This window comes from Schistosoma haematobium, chromosome ZW, assembly GCF_000699445.3.
Source record: "Schistosoma haematobium chromosome ZW, whole genome shotgun sequence".
NCBI lineage: Eukaryota > Metazoa > Platyhelminthes > Trematoda > Strigeidida > Schistosomatidae > Schistosoma > Schistosoma haematobium.
This window is the reverse complement of record NC_067195.1, coordinates 50,277,142-50,282,229: the sequence shown is the minus strand read 5'-3', so window position 1 is coordinate 50,282,229 and position 5,088 is coordinate 50,277,142.

The following is a 5,088-nucleotide window of genomic DNA, read 5'->3' as shown; positions in this document are numbered from 1 at the left end:
ACAACTGAATCGTTATAACAAATATGTCAATTCAATACTTACTCTTCAGTAATAAAAACAGTGGATTAGTGAAATCGTGCCAGTCTCTGCAAATCGTGCTCTACCGGAAACTTAGCTTCTTCTTGTATGCACTCACTGATTGGGCTGATGCCACTCGTTTAGTTACGATATTCCATTCTCTGACCAATTCATAAGAAAAACGGGGTCCTTACTCTTACTTTCTAGAACCCTCTTACTGTAGCCCCAGAGATGAATGGATATGAAGCAGGCGAAAAGGCAAGTGACTTCGCATGCTACGACATGGGAAATAGGTTTAAACCTTTTTAGCTCTAATCGTAGGGTGAGTTGGAAAGACCTGTCATGAAGTTCGCTCAACACTCGGGTCCAGGGTTTCCTGTTGACTACCCCCGACCACCATCTTATCTCAACATAGTGCACACAATGTCGAGTCACCTAGACTAGTGGCCACATTGCAACTTGGTCGTTAACGTTCGATCTGCACTAAGAACAACCTGACACACATGACATTGATCATCACCCAGTGATCAGTCAATTCCGAATTTTTCAGTGTAATATGATCTTTAGTAAGTCGTAGACCGGCTGCTCGAATATAATACTCTACGTGAGGTTTCACATAGGTTCACCAGTGGTACGGTAATAGAAAGTGAAGTTGACAATACCCATTGATTAGTGCTCACCGAAATAGTTTGATACATTCACGACTTTGGTGAAATCTGATTTGTACGGTGCATCCGGATTTTCGTGCCACAATAATGATGGGATTCTCTCACCACGTTTCTTCATCGTTCAATGTACGAAGATAATCTTTCGGGCTCGAGATTGCCATTATTTGCCAACTGTATTTCGTAAATGACGCGGCACCTGGCTATGTTCTTCTTAAGTACACTCTGGGCTTTTCAGTATTCGTGTCTCATTAATGAGAACAAATCCCAATAATGTTTCCTATGCCGCAACAGCTATCGACCTTCCCAATCAATTGTTGGAGGCCAGTATGTTCACCATGAAGTGAACGACAATGCTGCTCTCTAATGTGGCTTTAAGCCTATCCAGTTCGTCTTCGACCGATCTGTCTTCATTGATCGACCAGTCTGTTGAATTAGCACGGTCTTTGATTACCAGAAAGTTAGCCCATCAGATATTTGGACGGAGTGGGGCTGATGCATACTGTATGTCGTGTCCAAAACCTAACGTACAGAATATTGTGATAATTGTTTACTGGTGAGCGTAGGTATTAGATATCGATGACATCATCACAGTGGTGTGTTACGACAAGATCTAGAAATGATAGTTCATAGTACAAGCCAACTCGTGTTGACTTTCTGATACATTGCATAAGTGCATAGTGGATAATGGTCGACAGCGGGCAATCAACAAAATATACACCTGAAGTTGTAAGCTCTGTCTGATCAATTCTCAGGGTGTTGAAATATCCAACGGTAAGACGACAGTAAGCTTTACACTAAGTAATGTTTTAACTTAGGGATAAAGTCGTCAGCACGTTACTGTGGATTATGGTATATTACTCCTATGGTCACTAACCTACGTCTGGATTTAATTGTTCGATAAGCTACCTGACAATCATTATCATGCCCCTCTGGTGCGTTCGATAGCATATGAAAGTGATCTCTAACATACAATATTACGCCTTATCTCCAGTGATCTTTAACTCTATTGCCTCTAATGCAGATGTATTCTGCAGTGATTAGAGTGAGTCACGTTTCTTTGAAAATAACTACATCGGAACTTAATTCATCCCTCATGAAGGTGAGCTCAAAAGTTTTATACTTAAGACTACTAATGTTTTGTTGAGCAAACTAAAGGTGTCTTGTGGATCACCAATTCTATCCATACAGGCCTCGGAAACATTGGACTCGAAGGCCTGACTGCCTGAAAAACTTGAATTTAGAGTTTGTTCTGTCACTTTGCTTCCAAGTTGTTAACTCAGTAAGCGCATTCTATCACTTCACTGGATCCTCAAGTAAGCAATGTGATCGGACACGAATATTCGAATTGCTGGTTTTATATTGTCTTATTTGCTATGAAGTCCCTACTCTCGCTACTTCTGAGTCCTAACTTCAAGATATTCTTTTTCTGAATCTTGCATTTGACGAACTTACTGGGTTTTATTATCTTAGTAATATGAACTCACAGAATCTATTCTGGCAGTGCATTTCTGATGACACGTCCCACTAAATCCAGATAAAATGCATACCACTTAGAATGGTTATTTTTTCTTTGATTCCAGCAGGATCCAAACATAGAATCTCTGACCCAATTCAGCTTTTTTGAGAATCGTGTCCACGGATTTTGATTGCGTTGTTGTCTCTTTCAAACTAACTTCTAGAAGGTTTTCTTTAATTGTTGATTTTGACTTTCGGATGAATCTATTCGTTTGTGCTACCTGATATTTTTTGTGAGAGCCTTCCTCTTTCTGTTCATCAAATAGCTGCATTCACCTTGTCATCAATGTTTAAAGTATATCCATTTTCGACAGATTTCCTATCAGTACGGGGAGTATTGCAATTACGCGTAACGAATGACTGAATAAGGTTTGTCTCTTCTTTGAGTGAACCGAAAGTTGTACTTTCAGTCTACCTTGCAGGAGCAAGAGCTGAGCTGACAGCACTATCGGCTGAACCTCTTATGATATCAAGCCTGCCGAGTGGGCATCAACACTTGGTAACTCATTCATCGAAGTGGGAAGCTTCAAGGCTTCATCTAGGAGAATCGCACTAGTGAATTAGCATTCTCCACACGGCCTCGCTGACGTCGGTTTGCAGCAACGGTTTTGCAAAGCTAGTGATGGATTGGTACAGATTTTGTGAAACCATCTCGTACCAATCACACTGCATATCATCTTGAACCGGGTACAGGAAGAATAGTTGACTGCATCGATGACTCTGAATTTCCTTCATGTACAACGCGGTCTTGATAAAAAAGTTAAAACGTTTAATCGCAAAATGTCAAAAATTTGACGTTACTACAGTTACTATAAACATGCATCAAAGACCCAAATTCAACCTGTGATATTTTACGCAACAAACATTGGATAGAACAAAAAACCCAACTCAGGAAAGAATGGGGAAAATGGTGCATGTGAATACACAGATACGAAGCAACAAAGAAGACTGTGGAGAAAATCGTGTGAAAAATACTCCATAAACTTAAAAAGTGATGAAAGTATTCACTGTGCGTTTAAGTCCAACTTCTGGTACAATAAAAGTAACAGAAATGTTATATCTCAGCAAGTGGAAGAATTCGCATTCTTGGATCAAATCAACTTTTTTGAAATTTGCCTAAGTATGGAACCAACCAGTTAATTTCCCTGAATTGAAAAATTCATTTCAAAAAATTGCGTCAGGCAAATGACAACACTCAGTAATGAATAATCACTTGACTATCTCGGTTAGATTTGTAGGTTGATGAATGTTGGATACATTTTGAAAACTGACGTACTTTTCCCCAGAATAATGAAACCGTGAATCCGTTTTTATTACGTCGTTGACCATCCATTTGGGTGTTGTGATATTGTGAGTTTTTTGGGAGATAAATGTATTTTCTCTATGCCTACTTATAAGTTTCGATGTGAGAAACGATAGGTACTTCATGAGGAGATGTGGTAGAGCCGAAAGCTGTTTTGATTAGCTACATATCTCATCATTTTCCCGTATACTTCAGCTAGCAGAGTGCACTGGTTAAACTGGTCTACTCAGGAAACTGTTTATATTTCAGTCGGCAAAAAATACTATAAAACACAGATTTATATTCCAAAAGCATAAGGTAGTACATGAAAGTTTATTCTTTCCAATAGAATTTCTCAATGATCTAAATTTTGACGAGGGCCCTGTGGTAAAATTCCTTCATTGGGATGATCTGAGTTACTTAAAAAATTGCAACACACTGTCATAGAAGAATATGTTTTTATAATCATAAAACTCAGTCTTTTCAGTATTCATCATGACTTGTACTTTTGTGGTTGCGGCTTCTTAGTATCCTGTTTTTTACCTTTTCTTAATTTCGCTGTTCTACCTAAACTGCCCACTGCATGCAAACGTAGACTCACCTTGAGAATAAGAGGTCGGTGCTTGATAAAAAGATTAATAACGATTATGAATTTTTAGGTTACTTAAACGATTTCTGCTATTTTGTTTCATATCCAAATCAGTAAATATTTATCGTTCTTCAAATATAAGCCTTTCGTCTCCTAGTTCCCATCTGTACCATTCTGTTAGACATCACATTTGGCGCACAACCTGATTCTTCATGTGTTTCATAGACCAGTAATTAGGACCACGACTAACCTTTAACTCAGGAGCTTGTGAATTCATGCTACTTAAAATCCAGTAAGTCATTTAAGAGATGTATAAGCCGAACACAATATTTTTTAAAAGGAGATTGATTTTTAAAAATGTAAGCTACTCAGGTCAAAATAACTTTAACGTTCCTCACGAGAGTCTGATTTGAGCCCCATCAAGAAAATAATCATAAATCGGGATGACTGGATATGGAGTGTACCTACAAAATAACTGTATACCAAACCCAACCAATTTTAAGAGGTTGAGTGCCGAATGTATTGAACTGTCAGTGTGAATATGGGTCATGGGCTAGAAGTTATAGAAGAAATGTATAAGTGTAAGCAGAGCATTTACGAAAAACATTAGGCTAAGTGCAAAGCCTTATGCTTTGGTTGTGAGTTAAATTAATCGACCTGACAGACTGTTACAAACTAAACCTGTTATGGGAAACGAGGGGTCTGGATAAATAGATAAATGCTTGGTTGTAATGAATACGTCAAAAAGACTAATTGTTTATGATACATCCAAACATGGTAACTTGTTGAAATACACAAAAGAGGGCACTTCATAGTCACAAGGCATGTAGTCACATAGAAAAAGTGAAATAAATAAACTTATATTTATTTATTAGTCATTGGTCGCCGCCGTTCAGTTATATAAATGAGCGAATCCAACCAATATAAACAGAGCCGACGCAGTTCGCAATAATATCTGTAAGACGTTTGATCAGATAGCTTCATGCGAATACGAAAATCATCAACGTGAAGGACGG